The sequence below is a fragment of the Belonocnema kinseyi genome, chromosome 4, assembly GCF_010883055.1.
Source record: "Belonocnema kinseyi isolate 2016_QV_RU_SX_M_011 chromosome 4, B_treatae_v1, whole genome shotgun sequence".
NCBI classification, from domain to species: domain Eukaryota; kingdom Metazoa; phylum Arthropoda; class Insecta; order Hymenoptera; family Cynipidae; genus Belonocnema; species Belonocnema kinseyi.
Window position 1 is genome coordinate 142,144,894 of NC_046660.1, and position 23,682 is coordinate 142,168,575.

The 23,682-nt window shown below is 35.1% G+C and overlaps 2 protein-coding genes across 2 annotated transcripts in view; one reads left to right on the forward strand and one right to left on the reverse strand.

The window, feature by feature from the left end:
* The window catches only part of LOC117170715, a 228,121-nt gene extending 208,966 nt beyond the window's left edge, over positions 1–19,155 (reverse strand). Inside the window, exon 1 of the transcript XR_004466841.1 lies at positions 19,056–19,155. The gene's annotated coding sequence lies outside the window, so the exon portion shown is untranslated. The remainder of the gene's footprint in view (positions 1–19,055) is intronic.
* LOC117170713 (synaptogyrin) overlaps positions 1–23,682 on the forward strand; it is a 349,909-nt gene that overhangs the window by 287,893 nt on the left and 38,334 nt on the right. The gene's annotated exons all lie outside the window — the stretch shown is intronic.

Sequence of the window (23,682 nt, forward strand, 5' to 3'; positions counted from 1 at the left end):
AAAATTTGTCATAAGGAGAACCGCAGGAACAGGTTCTCTCGACATCCAGCTACGCCTTTCTTTGAGCCTCGTTGTTCATACACTTCTTGCCACGCAGGTTCAATTGCCCGAACAATCCTATCATTCAGGATAGCTGTGAATATCTTATAAAGTGTGTTCAGACAAGTTTTTGGCCTGTAATTCTTCGGGTCAGCTAAGTTGCCTATTTTCGGCAGGATTATTGTGCGGCCTTCTACCAACGACTCCGGAATCGGCTCTTTCGACTTCAAATATTAGGTGAAAATACGGGCCAAATGACGCAACTTTTATGCTATGTTAATTTAAGTTGAACCTTTAATTTTTTAACTGTAAAATGAAAAAAAAAGTCATTCGCATGGAGAAACACTAAGATTCTATATGTTAACGTATTAGTTAACTCTCGTTAATCTGGACAGGGGAAAGGATAGACTCACTGAGCGAATGTCTTTTACTTATTAAATTGAACTATAAATTTATTTAATAGATATAAATCTCTGGTCGGAAGAATACAATATTTAATGTTAAACTCGCAGCTAGCTGCCTGAGTGCGTTAGCTCTCTCGTACGCACACGATGAGGGCCGCCTCACTATACCATTGTCCAGGTTATCTATTCGCTGTTAGCTTCCGACTGACTGTGTCTGTGACTGTGTCTGTAATATTTTGGCTTTTTTCTTACTCTCTTCGATCGATTATTACAGTCGTTAGTCGCTTTTACATTTCCATCTACAATCGTTACGGTATCGCCGTGATTTTCACTAGCAGCGGCTTTGTCACAATAACTTTTCACTTCAGGCTCGCTTGTTCGATTTCGATTTGGTCTCTTATTCGCTGTCGTATTACACTTGGCGGTGTGTAATCTTGACTTTTGCCTGTTATTATGCGCAAATGAGAATCATTAAAACGTGGTAAATATCCTAACAACGACTCGTGCGGTGTCTTACCAGTTGATGTGCAAACACTTGAATTAATATCGCGTTCGATTTTCTTTAACTCTCGGTCCCAGTTTTCTTCTCCCTTTTCGCTTGCAGCAATTTTCATTGCAGGCAAAAGTGTTTGATTTACAGGTTCCATCAACCCATTTGCACGTGGATGTCGGCTAGAATTAAGAGTATGTTTGATACTGTACTGTTCGAAAATTTTTTGAAAGTTTTGCGACGTGAAAGACGTAATCGTAATGGTTCGTCTTTATCCGCTTGTAATAACATAGCTCCTAGGCCCAATGAAGAAGCATCTGTGTGCAGCTCTGTCCGACTAGCTTTAGTGTTGTACAATTTTAGAGCGGGTTTCGAGATTAGTTTAGCTTTGATTTTGGTAAAAGCCTGTTCCTGTATCGACTCCCAGACGAAATCGCTTTCATTTTTCAACAAAACAGTTAAAGGTTTTATTATTGATGCAAATACTACCACAAATCGTCTGAAAAAACTTGCTAGTCCAATAAATCTGCGGAGTTCGTGCTTGTCTGTTGGTCTCGGAAAGTTTTCGATTGCTTTTATTTTTCGCTCACCAGGTGATATTTTTCCTTTACCTATCACATGTCCTAGATACTCTACTTGACGCATCCTAAATCGACATTTCCCTGTATTCAGAGTGGGTTTTGCATCTCGTAACATGTCTAGAATTTTCTGTAGGTGGATAATTAACTGATCCCAATCTTTTGCGTAAATAAAAATGTCATCAAAGAAATGAAAAGCTATGCCTTTTCTACGTGCAGGACCAAGAATTTGTTGCATCAATTTAGCAGAATATCGCGGCGCGTTAGCTAGACCAAACATGGCTCTTTCAAACTGTCTTGTCTGAGTCTCGGTCCGCACGCTAGATCAAGTGCAATAAAAATATTAGCTTTATGCAACTCTTCAAGCAAATCGTCAAAATACGGTATCGGATGCGGTATTGGTTTGGTAATCTTGTTTCATTTCCGATAGTCTACTACCATTCGCGCAGTACCATTTTTTTTCGCCTTATAAAAGCTGGACTTGCAAAAGGTGAGTCGGTTTCAGTGACGACGCCTGCTTATTTATATTCGTTGACGATTTTTTCAAGGTCGGCGCGATCACGCGATTCAGAGACTCCATTGATACCGGAAAATTCTCAAAAAGATTATTTTTTTGAAAATTTCATATCTAATAATTCGAACAGCCCAAAAAGGGAAAATTGGAAAACTCTTAAAAAGATTATTTTTTGACAATTTTATGGCTACGTGGTAAGAAGGGGTTGATTTTAGAAGTTAATGTTTGAAGCCAAAAATCAGAGAAAGTATTTTCCAGGAGGTTAAAAATCAGAGACACTATTCACAATGGAAAATTCTCAAAAAGAATATTTTTTTACAATCTCATATCTACGTGGTGCAGTGGGGTTGATTTTATATATTAAGGGTATGAGCACAGAAATCAGAGTGGGTATTTTCTATAAGGCCAAAAATCAGAGACACTATTCACAATCTAAAATTCTCAAAAAGATAATTTTTAGACATTATCATATCTACGTGGGGGAGAGGAGTTGCTTTAAGATGTTAAGGATTGGATCCCAAAAATCGGAGAGGCTATTTCCGAGATGCCAAAAAGTCAGGGACTCCATTGACACTGAAAAATGCACAAAAAGTTTATTTTTTGACATTTTTATATCAAAATGGTATAGACGGATTGACTTGAGAGATTAAGGGTTTGAGCCCAAATTTCGACAAGCCCAAAAATCAGAGAACCTATTGGCAATGGAAAATTCACGAGAAGATGATTTTTTTACAATTTATATCTACGTGGTAGAGAGGGGTTGATTGTAGAGTTCGAGGGTTTGAGCCGAAAAATCGAAGGGAGTATTTTCGAGGAGCCCAAAAATCTTAGGGGATATTTTCGAGAAGCCCAAAAATTAGAGACTCTATTGACACTGGACAATTCTCAAAAAGATTATTTTTTGACATAGTCATATCTACTTGGTAGAGAGTGGTTTATTTTAAACCTTATTACGGAGGTAATGCCGAGGAGGGAAATGTGATCTGGAATGCCGAGATTAAGGTAAAGACACAATAAAACGAGGTGTTTGTAATTAAAACAATACAGCATTTATTGCCACTTACATGAAGATGAGTGAACTTCAGCCCATGGCGGGTGCTGGCGGGCGAAAAGTTTCATCGTAGAGGAGTATCAAGTCGGTGATTGGAAACCTTACTTGGCGAAGCGTTTCCACCGTAGGAAGAGAGCACCAGGTGACATCCAGTAGGAGAGCACAATCAGCACACGGCAAGACTGGTTAACGACCGGACGAACGAGCAGGGACTGACGACGGGACGTTCCGTTGCCTATAACTTCGGGAACCGTCGGCTGGTTCAGGCTCATCTCGGATGCGGCCCAGTAAACCTTTCGTGCAGGGATGTGCCAAGTTATATTTTATAGTTACAATTGTGTTACGACCCCCCTCCCCCCTCCCCCGAGGGGGTTCGGGTATACACCTGAAATTTTCTTAATGTCGCTTTCCAGTTCTGATATTCTTGAAAAGAAAAAGGAATTATACAAAATTTTGTAATTCTGCATCCTCCTCTAAGGTGTTTCCTTAATAGTTTTGAATCTCGTCATTATTTATGTTTCGGTTTTCTTATGAGTTAATGTTTCTATTTGAGTCTGGAGTTGTAAAGTGTTGCTAAATTTAAATCATTTCCGTTGGAAAAGAAAGATTATATTGTATATGGACTAATTAAAATATTAATTTTTCAGGGAATTGTTATCCTAGTTTTTTTACAATTGTCTCTAGCTTTGTGCTGGAAGTTCCTGTTCTCTCAATACTTTTCCGCACCTGATCCTCCTTAATGATTATCTTTTTTCTGAAACAAATATAAAAAGAGAAACGAGAAACTTGTCGTTTAGTCAATTGTCGTTTAAATTTCTTGTTTTTGGAGTCGATTGTCCTTTAAGCCTGTTTTTTTTGTTGAGTTACTGTTCTTTCATTAACTTATAAAAAACTTTTATTCAATTTAAGCTGTGCAATTAGTTTATTAACGAATAGTTAGAGTAGTTTGTTTCCTGTTATAAGATTTTAAGTTCTGTGTTTTGCTGTTAGTACTTTAGTGTTTTCTTTTGTGTGAAAGGTAAAGTTCCTTTCTGTCTAATTTTGTTCTGAAGATCTAATGAGTCACATTATTTAAGTTTTATTGAGTCAGTTTTTGAGTTTTGAGACAGCTGTTCTTATTAATGCTATTGATCCCTTGCCATTTTGCCATATTTTTTGAGTATCACTATCCTAACATAAGTTCATTAGTATTTAATGCTTCTATTTGCCTGTATCTGTACTAGCGTTTTCTAATTTAAAATGATTTACGTTCCATTCACCTATACTTTTTCCTTCAAGGTTTTTTAATTTGTATATAGTTGGGAAAATTTTCTTTTTGATAATAAAAGGACCTTCATATTGGTCATATAGTTTGCCTGTCTTTTTATCTGGTTTGTTGGACAGTTTGGTTACCCTTTTTAGGACCCTGTCTCTTATTTCAAATTCTACTGGTCTTCTTATTAAATTAAAATTCGAAGCTTGCCATTCATGTAATTGGTCTAACTTTGTCTGAACTTCCTCTTTTATAATTTGTAACTTTCTTAGTCTATCTGTCCATTTATCGATGCTTCGAAACTCTATTTCGCTCTCATTTTCAATATTTTTTCTCAGTGAATGAATTGGTTCTAATTCGCGAACTAAATTTAAAAATGCTAGGGTATATGGTGTTGATGAGTTTTTGCTACTGTTTATCGCAAACTGCAAATCATCTATATGTTCAGCCCAGGTGAGATGGTCGCTATCTAGGTAGGTTTTGATAATTTGTTTAATTGTCCTATTGTAACGCTGGGTTGGGTAGGCTTGGGGATAATATTTAGGTGTTTAGTATTCCTAACATCGAATTTGTCGGTTAGTTCTCTTAAAATCTTGTTGACGAACTCCGTGCCATTGTCAGTGTGGAGAATCCTAGCTGTCCCCCAGCGGGAAATGATACATTTATGGAATTCTGACTCTATGGTTGACCAGTTAGATTTTCTTATCGGGATTATTTCAACCCATTTTGTAAAAAGTTCTATAAACACTAAAATGTATTAATGACAAGTCTGGCAATTTTTTACGTATTTGATCACGTCCGAGTATACCCCTGGCCAGAAGTAAAGTTCGGAAATTTTCGCGTAAGTTTTCTCTGAGCCTGAATGTCTTGCCTGGGTCTCAAGCTTTGAGGTACGACTAATTTCCAAGGGTTTGAGTCTAGTAATGGAGTAGATTTGAGTGAGTCAGTTCGCAAATGCTATGTTTTTTGCTGGTTCTGCTGATTCCCACAGCCCATCTGGCTATTCGGCCAGTGGGGTTTTTTAGGTTATGGAGCCACTTTAACACTAAGTGGTCCGTGACTACTTTAAAACTATAACCTTCTAGATATGGCCTAAATTTTCTGATGGCCCAAACTACCGCTAGGCATTCTTGTTCGGTTGCCGAGTATCGGGATTATGCTCCGTTTAGGCTTCGAGTTGTAAGGGTTGTGTGAAATCTGGGCATGTTAATATAGGTGCTGATGTCAAAGGTCTTTAATTTTTTGGAAAGCCTCTTCTTGTTCTAATCCCCAATCCCATTGTTTATCTTTTTAGGTTTAGGGAATTCTACTATTAGTTGAACTTTTTCCTTATCTACTTGTAGTCCTTTGTCGTTTACTTTAAACCCTAAATATTTAATTTCCGAGCAGCCGAATTCGCATTTATCTGGGCTGATCGTTAAGTCCAAATTTTGAATTACTATAACGATGTCGTCTAAATAGCAGAAAATGTTTGGCTTTAAATCTGGAGTTATGATTTTATCCATCAGTCTCTGGAAAGTGGCTGGAGCATTGGTTAAACCAAATGGCATCCTTTTGAATTCATGCATGCCCTTCCCAGGGACTGTGAATGCTGTAATTGGTTTTGAATTTTTGTCTAACGGAATTTGCAAATAAGCTAAATTTAAATCAATTTTGGAGATAAATCTTTCCGATCTTAGAGTATCCAGTATTTCTGTCATTAGTGGGATTGGGTAGAGATCTTTTTTTTGTAATATTGTTAACCTTTCTGAAGTCTAGACAGAATCTATAATCTTTACCCGGTTTTTTCATCATCACTATGGGATTTGACCAATTGGGACAAGAGGATTCTGTTATATCTTGTTCTAGTAAATTGTCCACAGTTTGGTAAATTACTTTTTTAATTTTTGGGCTCACGTGATAATATCGCTGTTAAATGGGATCGTGGCCCTGTACATTTATTTTGTGTTGCGTTAAATGGGTTGCCTTATGTTCCTTTCCCGAATGAATTTTTATTTTATTTTCCAGGAGTTTTTCTAATTTGGATTGTTGAGTTTCGTTAAGCTCAGCAATACCTTCGCAAATTTCTGGAGAACAATTATTTTGTTCTTCTATTTTTCCTAAACTATCTGCAATATTATTCAGTATAATTGCCTTATTTTTTAAATTAACCCATTGATTTCTATTATTGCTTTCTAATATCTCATTGGCTTTTTGAGATTCAGTTTTTGATTCTTTCCGATTTGTAGTTTTGTTATTTTTCCAAAGATTACAATCGCTAGTTTTATATTCGTTCTCGTATTCGCTATTATAATACATTTTTTCTGAATTATTTTTTACACCCTTTTTCCTAATTCTAGATTTGCCTAAATTAAGTGAGTCTTTTGTGCTTGAGTCGTCGCTAGTGTCAAAGGTGGGGATGCTCTCGAGGGGTTGGAATTTGCAGCTCGTGGGAATGCTTATTAAGCTAGGGATATCCTTTGTAGGACTTGTTGCAGGAATTTGGGAGTTTTGTATTTTTGGGGGGTGGTTAGAGTTAGTAGTTGCTAGGGGAATTTAGTTATCTGGTAACCTTGAACTACTATTTTTATGCTCCCTAGAACTTTTGAGGTTAACGCTACCCCCAAGTGTCAGTTTTTTATTTGTATTAGCATCTTATTTCTTTTTAGTCTATAATTTTTCCCTAATATCTAGATTTATACTTGCCTTGGTTTCCTCAGCTTTAATGTCAGGTTTAATTTCTATTTTGTTTTCCGTTATAGGGAGGGGTAGCGAGTTTGGAAATGCTTCAATTGGATAGAAGGTGGGAGGACTCCCTGGTAACCACCAAGTTTCTGAGTCATAGCTTAGGGTTAGTCGTAGGGCTTTTAGCATGTCCGTGCCTAAAATACATACTGATTTAAGTTTTTGGGACGAACCTCAAGATTAAGTGCTTTGTACGATTACCGATCATAATTGGAATTACTACCTGACCAGCCACCGTCAGAATGTGTGCACTGAAAAAAATATGTAACTATATTAGTTCAATAATACCTTGGACTAATATGCTTCGCATAAATTAGAACTCAGTAGGTAAAAAAGTCGAACTGGATCTATTAATTTAATTTGTAATTTTATCGGTTTGAGTATAAAACCGACGCTATAGCAATACCGAATTACATCGATTAAGTAAGTATTGAAATGGAGCAATTCTTCATGTAGAACTCGCAACATTCATAAGTTGAATATCAGCTGTTCTAAAGCATCGAAACAGACACTGTTTCACTTTTGTATCGGGTACGTAACGAAATTTGAATCACAGTGCGTCGATATAGATATACTCACTATGCTTTGCTTCGTTCGACTCTGCTGGTTCAATGACGACGAGCAGCGAGGATCTAACGAATCTGTAACGTAGAAGCTTCGCGTGAGCATTGCGCTAGGTTAAGGCGCCGGACAATGCGTGTTGGGAAAGATTAAACAATAATTATTTAAATATCAAATCTCGTGTGCCCTCAAATTTAAACGGCGCACGTAAATAATTAAAGTAGCAAACATCGGTCATATAATAAAGTGCAAACCGATTGTTAATCTAACCTGGTATGTCCTATGTTTGCGGATAACAATTTTGAGCTTGCACATTTGATCCGCTGTAGTCATTTTTATAGAAAAGTATTACTACATGGCAAATCTCCATTTAATTGTATCAATTCATCGTAAAAACGTGTTATAAACGTTCATTAAACCAAAATTATTATCACAAAACAATGAATTTCATTCATTTTTACTCAAAGTTGTTCTGTTGAAAAAAAATCGAATTTTTTTAAACATGATTTTTTTCATGTATAATTGTTAGTTTCAAATGGTGATTTGACGATACAGGTGCGCAGGATCGTGCACAAGGTAATTTAATACGTATTCTACAAGAACTTTAAAAATTCAAATGTTTCCAACACCAAAAATAACTCAATGGTGAGTCAACGACCTTGGTGCGCCTGATCGTGCACCAGGTCCTTTTAAACGTCGTCTATGACAACTCTTTTAAAATTTAAATTTTGTCCATTACAAAAACAATTACAAATGGTGAGCCGATGACCCGGTTGCGCCGGATCGCGCATCAGATCATTTAGAAAGTCATCTAAGAGAAATTTTTGGAAATTAAAATTTTGTCCATAACCAAAACAACTAAAAATGGTGTGACGATGACCCGGATGCGCCGTATTATACACCAGGTAGTTTAATACGAATTCTACAAGAACTTTGTCAGAATTCAAATTTTTCCAATACCCAAAAAAACTACCAATAGTGAGGCAATTACAAATGCTAAGTCTACGTCATGGGTGCGCAATATCATGACCCAGGTCGTTTAACATGTTTTCCATAATAACTTTTTCCAAATTCAAACTATTCCAAAATAAAAAAAGCTACTTATGATGAGGCGGCGACCCGGGTGCACGGGATAGTGTACCAGGTCATTTAAAACGTCATATATTAAAACTTTTTCGAAATTCAAATCTTTCCAAAGATTTGAAACCCACGTCGTCCCCTGACCATTGGTAGTTTTTTTTTTTTTTTGGGTGTTGACAAAATTGGAATTTTAAAGAAGTTCGTGTAGAATTCGTGTTACAGTCCTTGGTGTACGATCCTACGCACATGGGTCGTCGACTCACTATTTGTAATTGGTTTAATTATTGATCAAATTTAAATTTCAAAAAAGTTCTCGTAAATGATGTTTGAAAGGACCTGGTGCACGTTCCTGCGTAACCGGGTCGTCGACTCACCATTTGTAATTGATTTGGTTATAAACAAAATGTAAATTTTAAAAGAGTTCTCGTGAATAACGTTTTAAAGGACCTGGTGCACAACCCAGCGCATCCGGATCGTCGTCTTACCATTTGTAGTAGTTTTGGTTATAGGCCAAATTCCAATTTCCAAATAGTTCTCGTAGATGATCTTCTAAATGACCTGGTGTGCGATCCGGTGCAACCGGATCGTCGACTCACCATTGACCTTATTTTGGGTGTTGGCAAAATTTGAATTTTGAAAAAGTTCTTGTAGAATACGTGTTAAACTACCTGCTGCACGATCCTGCGTACCCAGGTCGTCTCACTATTTGTAGTTGTTTTGGTTATGGACAAAATTTAAATTTCAAAAAAGTTCTCGAAGATGACGTTTGAGAGGATCTGGCGCACGAGCAGGCGCACCCGGGTCGTCGAATCGCCATTGAGAGTTATTTTGAGTATTGGGAAAATTTGAATTTTGAAAAAGTTCTTGTAGAATACGTATTAAATTACCTGGTGCACGACCCTGCACACCCGGGTCGTCAATTCATCATTCCTAACTAATACGGTTACAAAAAAATGTTTACAAAAAGTCGATTTTTTCCAAAATAATAATTTCTAGTAAAAATTAATGAAATTCATGTTTTTTTATAATAATAATAATATTTTGCTATAAAAATGACTCCAGCGGATCAAATGTGCAAGCTCAAAATTGTTATTTATAAAAATTAATGAATTTTACTTTTAATAATTTAGACGCACTTATTCTTACAATTTGCCGCAAAACGCAGTTTTGAGCAACCCGCAATGCAGGACATACCAGGTTAGATTAAAAATCGGCTTGCATTTTACATTGCAAACCATATAAATCTTACTTCTTTCGATCAGCTGGCGTTCCCTGATTGATTAGATAGTGTTCTATATCTGGAAATATCAAAATACAGCATTATCGTAACTTTTACCGTTCATCATCCTCAACTCTCGCACTTTATTGTACGAGCGATGTGTGTTACTTCAATTATTTACATGCACCGTTTAAATTTGAGAGCACGCGAGATTTGATATTTAAATAATTATTGTTTCATCTTTCGCAACACACATTGTCCGGAGCTTCAACTCAGCGCAATGCTCACGCGAAGCTCTTAAGTTACACATTCGTTGAATCCGCTCTGTTCGTCGTCATTTGTACCAGCAGAGTCGAACGCAGTGAAGCATATCAAGTATATCTATATGGACGCACTGTGATTCAAATTTCGTTACGTACCCCATACAAAAGTGGAACAGTGTCTGTTTCGATGCTTTAAAACAGCTGATATACAACTTATGAATGTTGCGAGTTCTACATGAAAAACTGCTCCATTTCAATAGTTACTTAATCGATTTAATTCGGTATTGCTATAGCGTCGGCTCTATACTTAAACCAATAAAATTACAAATTAAATGAAGAGATCCAGTTCGACTTTTTTACCTACTTAGTTCTTATTTATGCGAAGCGTATTAGTCCAAGGTATTATTGAACTAATATAGTTACATATTTTTTTAGGTGTGGCACCAGTATCGACTAAAATTCGAAAAAAAACTACCTTCGAACTTTGTCAGTAGATGAAAACGTGTTTTCGTTACGTCATCTTTATCCGAATTCAAAAATTCTGGCGCTTCGGTAATAGGTTGAGAAATTTTCTGTTCTAATACCCGCCCTTTCAGTTTTACTGGTTGTCCTCATAGTATGGGCATGCTCTTTTAAAACGGCCCACTAATCCACAATGATAACATTTACTATTGTTTATTTTATCGTCTGTGCGCGACTTTAAATTCTGATTTTTATCTGAATCGGAATTTATTTTATTTTAGTAATCCGTTTTTCAATTATTATCCCGTTGTTGGCTTTTATTCCCGCAATTTGGATTTTGATAATTTAGTTTATTTTCATTATCATTATTTTCTTAATTATTTGAAGCTTTTATTTTTACTTCGCTAGCTCAGTTTTCCATTCTTTCACTAAATCTTCTAATTGTTCAAACGTTTCAAAATCATTTCGCTTTATATACATTTTTTATTCGATTATGAGATTTTCGTAAGTTCTGCGCAATTCCCATTCTCGGGTTTTTCTAGTTTATAGTTTTATAAATAGTTTCCTAATTTCTGTCAGGTATAAGTGTCTGTTTGAACTGTTACTTGTTGTCGAAAGTCTACGTGATATGTTTTGTTTTGAGTTAATTCTATCCTATATCCGTATTATTGTGAGAATGTTTATTAGTTTCTTTAAATTTTTCCCTTGAATCGAATTGAACTGAATGTCTATTTCGAGTTTCGCTTCTATTTTTCCTGTAATTAGTTTCTATGATTTCTTGTATATTTTCAAAAGAACTATTAGCTGTCGGGTTCAATCTTAGCCTTAACGGGTTTTCCTTTTTTCCCTTTCTTTAAAGAATCTTTCCTTTTGTTGATTCATAAATGCGTCGAACTCTTTACTTTCTGAAAGTTCGTCGGGTTCTAAAATAAAACATTTGTTGTTTGTTGGGGGGCGGTTTTCCGACCTACTTCTATTTTCTAGGCGAACACTTACGTTTCTTTCTTTCTGTATGTTATGCTTTTCTATAGACGCGCCTTGTATGGATAAACTTCCATTATCCCAGAAAGAGGTATTTTTTTGAAGTCAAAGGTTCTGTTCTTTATTTATAATATACGTCGCGTGACCTCACCTCGACTCGCGAGTATTGCTGACTGCACGTGCGAACTTGTTTGCACGCTTGAAAGTTTCGTCAAGTCAGGCGCTTGGAATATTCAGAAAAAATCAAATGAATGTTTTTCTTTTCAGGTTTAATCATTCCCTTAGCTATCCGTCTTTTTTTGTTTTTAATTTGCAAAAAATTACCGAATCTCAAATTTCAATAGATGTTCATATTTTCCAGTTTCCTACTTTTATGACAATTTTTATTCTAATTAAGTTCTTCCTGAAAACTTTAATCAATTTTAATTTTTATTACCCGAAGAAGAAATTGCTATCTATACCCATTTTTGGTTTCCTGAATACGCCAATCGTTTAACATTTGTCTAACTATACGCGAATACATACTACAATAGTCGCATATGCATGACGCAATTTAAGTTCATGTCAATTCAAATATCATATTATAGATATACGTAGGTCAAGGCATATAAATATCAAATCATTTGCACATAATAATCATTGAAAAAATATATAATTTCATGTGCACACATAAATCAATTGTCTAAATATAAATCAGAGTGCATATAAGAAATTATTTCACATATAACATCAATTATAAGCAGCATAAGAATTGCAGGTTAATGAAGGCAAATGGCAACGAATTTGGGTCCATAGAATGCAAAATCACCATAAAAGTTCAATAGTAGTAGTTTTAGGGTATTCATTTTTAATTTTTAAGTTGAAATTGTCTCTTCTTTCTCTCAGCTGGTTAAAAATTTTCAAAGGATAAGGTGTGTGGGTAAAATTGTTGGGCGCCAGGTATTATGGAGGTAATGCCGAGGAGGGAAATGTGACCTGGAATGCCGAGAGTAAGGTGAAGACACAATAAAACGAGGTGTTTGTAATTAAAACAATACGGCATTTATTGCCACGTATATGGAGATAAGTGACCGTCAGCCCGTGGCGGGTGCTGGCGGATGATAAGTTTCCTCGTAGAGGAGTACCAAGTCGGTGATTCTAAACCTTCCTTGGCGAAGCGTTTCTACGGTAGGGAGAGAGCACCGGGTGACATCCAATAGGAGAGAACAATTAGCATACGGCAAAACTGGTTAACGACCGGACGAACGATCAGAGACTGACGACGGGACGTTCCGTCGCCCATAACTTTGGGATCCGTCGGGGGGGTTCCGGCCCATCTCGGATGCGTCCCAGCAACCCTTTTGTGCAGGGCCGTCCTAAGTTAAATTTTATAGCAAAAATTATGTTACAACCTTAAGGGTTGGGGGTGACAAAATTCTGATACAAAGAAATTTGGGAATTTCGTTTGTGGAGGTTTATGATTGAGAAATTGCATGCTGATTTTCAGGTGTGACAATTTTCGCACTTTCTTTTAATTATAATAGTTTCATTTCTAAAAATGTATAATATCAAATTTGTAACAGAATCTTAATATGTTTTAGATATCGCAAAAATAATTGAAAAACTTTTATTTTGTTACTGGAAGATAGTTGAACTTAACTTTAGATAATTAAACGTTTCAGAAGAAACTTCCTCTTTTTTCTTACAAATTTTCTAGATTTCAAAGAACAAACTTGAATGATGCTGGAATAACTGTCCATCTAAACGTAAACATGTCTCGATATTTCGATTACAATAGTATGGCCTGCGTGAAAAATGGAAATCTAAGGTTTGCCAATAGTCTACATGTCTCTAAATGGTAAGTTCACCACCTGGGTGCACTGAGTCTCGCACTAGGTAGCTTAACACGTATTATACATGAACTTTTTCAACAGTTTAATATTTCCAACAGTCAAAATAACTCCATATTGCAAGCCCAAGATCCGATTGCACCGCATCGAGCATCAGGTAGTTTAATTCGTATTCTTCGTGAACTTTAAAGAAAATTAAAATTTTGTGAATAAAGAAAAGAATTTCAAATGGTGAGTCGACGATCCGGGTGTACCAGGTTCCACACTAAGTAGTTTAGCACGTATTCTATGAGAACTTTTTAAGAATTTAGATTGTTCCAACAGCCAAAATAAATTAAAATTGCAAGTGGACGATTCGGGTGCACCATGTCGAGTACCAGGTAGTTTAAAACGTATTCTACGTGATATTTTGTAAAATTAAAATTTTGTAAATAATGAAAAAAATTTCAAATGGTGAGTTGACGACCCGGGTGCACTTGGTCGCGCAACAGGTAGATTAGAACGTATTATACGAGAACTTTCGAAGAATTTAAATTGTTTCATCTCTTAAAATAAATAACAATCTTGAGCCGACGACCCGATGCGCCGTATTTTGCACCAGGTCATTTAAAATCTCATCCACGTAGTTGTTTGGTGCTTATTTCTTGTATTTATATCTGTTGCGCGATCGGGATTCTTAAAAAATTCTTGTAGAATACGTGCTAGACAACCTGCTACTCGCCTTGATGCACAAATGTCGTGGACACAACATTTAGAATTGCTTTCATTATTCACAAGACTTTAATCTTTAAAAAGTTCTCGTAGAATACGTATTGAACTACCTAGTGCTTTATCTAGTTCACCCGGATTGCCGACTAACCCGTTTCAGTTATTTTGGCTGTTGGAAAAATTAAAATTTTGAAAAAGTTCTTGTAGAATAAGTGCTGAGCTACCTGGTACGCATCCGATTCACCCGGATCGTCGGCTAGCAATTGGTAGTTATTTCAACATTTGGCACAATTTAAATTCTTAAAAAGTTCTCGTAGAATACGTGCTAAACTACGTCGACTTAGCATTGGTAGTTATTTTGACAGTTGCCACAACCTCAATTTTTAAAAAGTTCTTGTACAATACGTGCTAAGCTACCTAATGTGCAACTCGGTGCACCGGGATAGTCGACTCACAATTTGTAATTGCTTTCGTTATTCACAACATTTTAATTTTATAAAGTTCACGTCAAATACGTAATAAACTACCGGGCGCTCGATCTAGTGCACCTAGATCGTCGACTTATTATTGGTAGTTATTTTTACAGTTGCCATAATTTAAATTCTTAAAAAGTAATCGTAGAATACGTGCTAAACTACCTGGTACTCAATCCGGTAATCTCGGATAGTCAACTCACAATTTTTAGTTATTTTGTGTCTTGGAGCAATTTATATTCTTGAAAATAGCTTATAGAATACGTATTAAACAACCTGGTGCTCGGTTCAGTGCACCCGGGCCGTCGAATCACCATTTGAAATTGTTTTCGTTCTTCAACAAATTTAAATTTTTAAGAAGTTCACATAGAATACGTATTAAACTACCTGGTAGTCGATCCGGTGCACCCAGATCGTCAACTCACAAGGCTGCGTTATTTTGGCTAACGGAACAATTTAAATTTTATAAAAGTTCTTGTAGAATACGTACTAAGCTACCTGGCGTTAGTTCCGTTGCACCCGGATCTTCGGCTCACTATTTTTAGTTATTTTGGCTGTTGGAACAATTTAAATGTTTTAAATGTTCTAGTAAAATAGGCGCTAAACTATCTGGTGCGTGACTGGTGCACCGGGATCGTCGACTCGTCGCTTGGAATTGTTTCCGTTATTCAAAACATTTTAATTTTTTTAAGTTTACGTAAAATACGTATTAAACTACCTGGTGCTCGATCCGGTGCACCTGGATCTTCTACTCATAATTTTCAGTTATTTTATCTGTTGGAACAATTTAAATTCTTGAAAAGTGCTCGTAGAATACGTATCAAACTACCTGGTGCTCTATCTGGTGCACCCGGATCGTCGACTTATTATTGGTAGTTATTTTGGCAGTTGTCACAATTTAAGTTTTGAAAAAGTTATTGTAAAATATGTGCTAAGCCACCTAATGCGCAACTCGGTGCACCGGGATAGTCGACTCACAATTTGTAATTGCTTTCGTTATTCACAACATTTTAATTTTATAAAGTTCACGTAGAATACGTATTAAACTACTTGGTGCTCTATCTGGTGTACCCGGATCTTCGACTCACAATTTTTAGTTATTTTGGCTCTTGGAACAATTTAAATGTTGAAAAAGTTCTTGTACAATACGTGCTAAGCTACCTAGTGGGCGACCCTGTGGAGCGGGGTAGTGAACTTACTATTTAAAGACGTGTAGTTGGTATTCAGCCGTGACCAGGGGCGAAGCATAGCAGAGGGGCCATTAGCCATGCGTGATCTATTGTTCATAACCATGGGACGACCGGGGGTCGACCGTAGGTGAACATTAGCCCAATCTTGAACCACGCTTAGCCCACACTTACCTCACACTTACCCCACAGTTATCCCACACTTACCTCACAATTAACATACGCTCAACCCACGCCCACCCCACGCTTATGCCATTGGTGAGTCATGCTCCGCCCATTGAAACTTTTCTATGCGGGAATTGTGTCTCCGTATGCCATCTTACATTTTGAAGTCAGACTGCGACGTCTACGAAATTGCTGGAAGCTGTTTGTATATGAAATTTCATACATTTCTTTTTATACGAGATATTTTCTTTGTGTTGTATATAAGGGAACGACACTTTAAATTTTTTTATTATTTTTCTTCCGCCAGAAGATATTTTTATTTTCTTCACAAAAAAAGAAGTTATTTCCATGTGTTTTCATTTTTCTTACCTTTCAATGACTTTCTGATTGATATAGAGAAATGCTTAGAGTGTGTGACTTTGTTAATAATATGTTTGTTTTAAGAATGGAACGGCAATATAAAAAATTTCTTTTTCTTTAATATTAAATTATCCTAAGCGCAACGAAAATGTTTTAAATACTCTTCAAAATCGAACTATTTTTCGACATTTGGGTCCTGGAAAGTTTAAAAAAAGAGTTTCATTTCGCATTTAATACAAACAAGAGTACATAAAATGTCCTTTAGTTCAAGCTATATCAATAGCTGAAATTAGGTTAACGTTTCAAGCGTAGTTCTGGTCTCATCAGCAGACCTCACTTACTAAATTTACAAATTTGGCAGAAAATTAATTGGTGCATAGAAGAACAATTAGAGAAATACGAGCATAAGAGCTCATATTTAAGTTAGAAAGTTCGTAACAATTGCTTCTTTGTTCTAAAGAAAAAGTAATGTTAAAAGACTATTGTATATATTTTCCAGAAAAATAACATTTTTACCTGAAAATAATAATTTAATATTGTACTCATGTTAACATTTAAAACATGTAAAGTTATTTATAATTTTAAAAATTCCATTTCTTAGTTATTCTGCCTAATCAACTTTTCCGTTTGAAATAAAACATAAATTCGTAATATTTTTTCAATCCAATTATATAATTTTATGCGTTCATAAGATATACAAGTCATACTGACTAATCAAAATTGATTTCCATATTTAGAGTTTCAGTGAACTCAAAATCTTGACTAGATTCTCAAAGCTTGATACCGAAATTCGTCGGATTTTATTTGCATTTTAGAAATAATAGACTTAACAGTCAATAGTTACATAGTTTTATATGTTTAAATCAAAATATATATTAGGTAATACATGCCCTTCGACAAATTAAAATATTATCTTTCAGTATAAAATGTTAATAATTACCATATCATATAATATTCATCAAATAATAGTTTATGGTAATAATGATATTGATAATCATAATAATCGATACTCTGGCGGACCGAATGAGCAGTAAAGTTACTCTACAGCGTAACCTTATAGCATCCAGATAGTATCCCTTCCGTATCATGCAGAAAAAGAGCAAGTTAGGCCTTTAACTTGTTGCAATTCGAATTCTACGTTAAATTTGCCATTAGAATGGCACGGAGTATTTGCAATAGTTTTTTTGGAGCATTAAAAATTTCAAAAAAATATTATAACTTTAGCTGAAGGCGACCAGTAGCGCATCCATATTCGCTTAAGTAGTATTTCGCTACTAAAAGAAGATGCGCTTGAAGTCCCCTTCAGTCTATGTTAATGACAGGTATTGTATTTTTTTTCTTTTTTAACGCTGCAAAAAACTATTGCAATTACTCCGTGAGATTCTAATAGATAATTTAACATAGAATTCGAATTACAACAAGTTTAATGCCCATCTTGTTGTTTTTTAATTTTTTTTTCTTAGTTTTTGTGGCATGATACGGATGGAATGCTTTGTGGATCCGGTCAGAATACTCTGTAGCGTATCCTTTCCGTTGATTCAGTCCGCCAGAGTAATTTTAAGTATATGTATCTTTTATATGCAATCTTCCTCTTAGTTTAGAAAGAAAGTTTTTTATTTAACTTTGAAATTGATTTCTTCATTAAAAGTTATTAAATTAGGATCGCGGAATTAAATAAATTTCTTTCAGCAGTATTCTAGAATTTTAGAAGCCATGAGGACGGCTTCAAAATATTGCGTCATATAGTCTTTCCGAAATTCTGTCAACCCTGCACAAGTATAGACTCCCCGGAAATTCCATCTATTATGTATCTTTTCCTTATCTTCCACTCCTGGTCTCTAAACAAACACGATCATCTAGCGCGACAAGGCCCAGGCAATTATGCACGTTGTAACGTTTTTTGCTATTCTGCATGCTCATAAATATTCAATTACAAATCATGAACAATTATAGCTCACACTCAACTCTACTGCCAGAACTCAGAAATAGATTTCCCTTTACTCTTTTTAATTTTATTAAATTTTAATATGTTTGTCTCGATCTTTCCAGCTTTTGAAAATAATCATGAGTCTTAAATTGATCGATTTTAATTTGATATTCTGAGTGTTTTCCCCATTTTAAGGAAGACGGAGACATCCCTTTTTCTTCCACCAATGAATCTACAAAAGAGACTTCATTTCATGCAAATTCAAGTGCAATATTTGCCTAGAAACTTGTCTGTCTTTCTGAATTCTCTTTTAGCTTCATAGTGAACCAAAGCTTGAGCTTACATCTACCTTATATTCGGCCTTTGGTTTTGAGTCAGAAAAGCTCTTGAATCTATTGTGTGAATTTTACTTATTCCTAAGTTTATGGTTTTCTGTGTCAAAACAGGCAAACATTCATGATCCTAACATTTTGCTACCTGACTGCATGAGTACCCGCATGAACGGGCTGCATATGCAGATTAGGTCTTGGATTTCTGAAAAAAACCAAGGATATTTTTTTTCACCCCACTGAACCTTAGCCGCCGTTTTTATTCAGATAGTTTGAGGTTTGGATACTGGCATCCCTATGTCCCTATAAGAATGAATTGCTTAAGAATGAACGGGTAGCCCTCCAGTATCACCTCACATTATAAGAATGGGACGGATCAAGAATGTAAGAGAGGTCGAATAAAAGTTTATATTGCTTAAAGAATTAATTGCCAAGTTCTACTTGCTCAGTCTCTCTTACCTGTCTTGCTATATACCATATTTGTCTTGATATCATTGAGTGGTGATCAGACCTCGACCTCGGTGGAAGCTCGATCGTTTCGAAAAGACGAGAGCTAAACGTATTCCCACGTCTATTGCTTGGCGTCGACTGGCGATCCCGTCGTTCTCCAGTTATCAGGCTAGTCCCAACGTTGCGGCTTCGATCATCCCTTCTCCGACTAGTTGTGCACGCAACAGCAACTGTTTCGGGTATCGATACTTGCAATCTATATAACTTTTCCGTTAACTATGCCTCCCTAAACGAATGGATTCAACAAAATTCTTGAATACATTCGTTTATTTTTAATTGAAGATTGTGTTGTCCATAAGAAAAATATTTTGTTCAGGAAGAATTGTTTTTACGTATTTGTGATTGGCTCAAGTTTATTACACAGAAAAAGAAATATTGTTGTTATTCATTTTAAAACATTTGGGCGTTTCAAAGTCTTAAACGTCATATTTACTATTTGATTCTTGAAAGAAGATAAAGGGTAAAATTCCTCATTAACGTTTTCTCCCCATAATAACTCCTCGTTGTCCTTTTTTTCCGCTTTTTTTTTCTCTCCCCTGCCTGACCGTTAATAATTGTCGTCGTCTATTGGCCGCTTTGAGCTTGTCGCTCATCTTCTTGAGGTAGTTTCGCATTTCCTTGAGTATCTCGCCAGTCCTATCTTTCCGACTCGCCTCGGCATAGTCTCTAGGCTTTTCCAAAAGCCCGGTTTTCAAATTGCCTGCTGTTTGTTTTTTAAAATATAAATCTGGCCGGAATTCTTTCTTTGGTTGTACCGATTTGTTTGGCACATTTTATTGTTCCTTTTTATTTTATTATTCCGAACATTTGTGCGGAAATGTATCGAAGTTATGAATATGCTTGGATTTTTTTATTTTACATTAAGGTATTCGAGATTTCCTCCTAACATCCGTTCATACGCCTGCGTTCCTATATCTCGCATTTCTTTTCCTTTTGAGGATTCCATTTTACTCTTTGTCTCTTTATTCTAGAATAAAAATTTAAAAAACCAATGCTTGACGTTAATTTTAGTATTTAAATTGTTGTTATTTTGCTCCCCTTAATGTATTTTATTTTATTTATTCAATATTTATTGGCTTATTGTTAGTAAATCGGATTCTAATTGATTTGAGAGTTTGTTAGTGCTTTTTAATTCACCTCATTTTATATTGAGCGAACAAAACTTTTAATTAGGACTAGATTTATAATTAATTTTAGTTGACTCTGAGGGGTTCTTATTGATTAGTCTATTTGAATTACCTATAAGTGTTTATCCATTGTTTTTGTTTCTTTTGCAATCTCAGAATCTATCTGTTTCTGACTTTAGCACTACTATTAACTTTAAATTTAATTTCACGAGATCGAAAGTCAACTTTAGACTGAATATTTTCGCATTCTTTTTGTATATTGTCGTGGTTTCTTTTCATATAACCAGTTTGTCGTTTGAAATTTTAATTCCAGTTATTATTCTTTTCACTTTTTTTTACTTCTAATTTCTAATTCCATTTTTTCTCATTTCTTTACTCTCTAGGAATGTCTTCTTTTTTTCATGTAATTTTTTCTTCTTTTGTTTTTTTCTTAAACTGTTATATCTCTTTTTCCTTGTCTTAATTTTCTTTTTCACAAACTTATTTAATTACTTTTTCTAGATCCTACGTTATCCACTATTTTGGATTAGTGTCTTACATCCTACCCCTTTTTGTAATTCTATTAAATGAATATTTCTTATCTTATTTTATTATTCTTCGTTAAATTTCTGAATATTTTATTGTTGTTAATATTTATAATGAAACAACTTTCTAAAATTAATTATAACTCATTTTCTATTATTTTCGCTTCCATGGCGTTTATTTTACACTAACTTTCTAAACTTTTAACCCCCCTTTTTAAACTTTGTTTCTTATGATTTTAACATTCTTCTGATTTAACAATAGTCATCTTTTCTTTGAATGTATCTCTTTAAATACTGTGAATGGTACATTCCTTTGTCCTCTTATTTTCGGAATCCCACAGGATAAATCTGCCTGGTTTTATTTCATATTTTACCTCATAGATCCCATCATAAATTTGGAAATAAATTTGTCCAGAATTTTGTTTCCTTTATCAGAACGATTTAGTAGTTTTAACAATACTTTGGCACCCACTTTTAGTTTTGTGATTTATTGTGTACGATTGAATTTCTCGGCTCTTTTCTTTCCCATGTGTATTATTTTTTCTCATGTCATTTCTATTTTCCTCTCGTATACTATCTGATTGGTGGATGGGGATCGTTTAACGAACATTCCCAGACTCTTTTTGACTTGATATTTAGCTGGAGTTTATTTGGTGTTAACTCGATAGACTCGTGGTGTGTTTTGTTCATGCAATTTTCTATTAAATTTATCCAACACCGCCACGTATTGTGACGTGGCGTATTGATCTTGATAATTCACGGCGTATTCTTTCAACTATGTTGCTCTGAGGGTGTCTTATTGATGAGAAGAATGCAGTGATTCTCCCTTATTTTAATTTGGCAATCCATTGATCACAGGTGAATTGGGTCTCATGATCAATGACTTTTTTCCGGCTTATTGTACTTTCCAATATAATTATTGAATATTTTTGTTATCGCTATTTGGCGGTGCTTTTTCTATTTGGGTAGGGATTTACATATTTGCTGAAAGCATCTACTATGGATAGAATGTACTTATACCCTTCTCTTAATGATGGTAGGGGTCCTTAAAAGTCTATTGAGAGGTTTTTTATTGAGAGAAATCCTGGTTTCTGTGGAGCACAATTCCTCATTTCAGCATAGCAAGTTTGATTAGTGACTTTGTTTTTCTGACAAGCATCACAACTTGCTAGTCTTTTCCGGATTACTTTCGTGAAGTGCGGATAGTAGAAATACTCATTTAACATTTTAAATACTTTTTGATCTCCAATGTATGCGTATAGTTCATAGCTTTCACTATTGATTTGATCAATAATGCCTATTGATAAAGACAGTTTTTTTTTTCATTTTTAGTAATAAGGTAGATGAGTTTATTATAAATTTCGAATTTTTTTGTTTTTCCTTCAAAAAATTTGTTTATATCTTTTTTCTAGTGTGGTATCTTCTTTTTGTTCATTTAAGAGAGCTTTTAAACGCTCTCGCAATTCCGACGATGGCAAACGAGATTGGTAGGTGCTCTTTTATTTCCGGCCGAAAAAAATGAGACTTTTCGAAATTAACCGTGACATTCTGATCCTGTAGGCGTTGGAATAGCAGTTGAAGATGGTTTAAATGTGTGAGGTGTCTTGCGAGGTTCATAGCATGTCATCAATGAATGTAATAACAAAACCTCCTATCCTTCTTAAAAATAGATCTAAAGCCCTATTAACGCCGCTGTACTTGTTTTTAATCCAAAGGACGTGACTTGAAATTTCTAGCATCTTCCTTCGTGTAGCAATGCCGTGTATTTCATGGCATTAGGGTGCAACAATACTCTATTGAAACATTGAATAATACCTGATTCAAGTAAGTTTTTTATTTCTTCTTTTACTTTATCCTTAAAAACGTTGGCACCTGATAAGTTCTCATAAGAAATAGATTTTTATCATTATTCTCTAGTTCGCGTCTATATGCTGAGATTCTACCAGGCTTTTTTGAAAATACATTTTTATAACGCTGAATCAGCTTATAAAATCGCTCTTTTGCATAAGTGTCCAATAGTGTACACTGTGCTACCATTTCTGTAATCTCTTCATCACACAATGCAAATTCATTTTGAATATCATCGTAATTTTTAATGTTATTCATTTCTTTTACAACAATCAGACAGTTTTCTATAATTTGCAAAAATTTTCCTAAGCAATTCAATTCTTTCTCCTTTTGACAAATTTCGGGATCAAATACTATTCTTATTCGCTTTGGATCTTTGTCCATTAATTTTACCTTTATTGTTTTCACTTTATCCTTTAATTCAATAACATTTTCTTCAAAGTTAATTTTACTTTTCGATCTTTTTAATACATGAATCCCAATTATACACTCTTTATTCAAATTAGGAACAATTAAAAATACATAAGCACTATCCTAGTTGACCATTTTAAAATTTGGCATTTACTTGATGTTTTAATTTTATAGGTAACGCCTCTGTAGCACCTACTATACTTGTGCCCACTATTAGTAACAATTCGCATTTTCTAAATGCTTTAATATTATTTTCGAAAAAGGTTTTAGAAATACAGGTAAACTCGCTACTTGTATCTATTAATGCTTTCGCATTTACATTTTGTATCACGATTTGCAAAATTGGGCATTTATCAAGAGCCCTTACCATCTCATTATCTTCATTCTCTAATAAATCCCTGCGCAAATCTAACTAAAGAGGTTTTTTTTTTAATTTTTAAGCCCCAAATTTTCCTCTATCGTGTTGCATTTTACCAAACCGAGGCTCGAGCATTTCCCGATTCTCTGTGATTACACAGCCACACAAAAAAGTGTGCGGATCTGGTAACAAGACACACGCATTCTTATGGATTTTGGGGCGCTGAATTCAAATTCGGTATCAAAAATCACCCATCATGTCATGGTTGAGCCATAACCTCAAAAAATGACGAAAAATCATGCACTGAG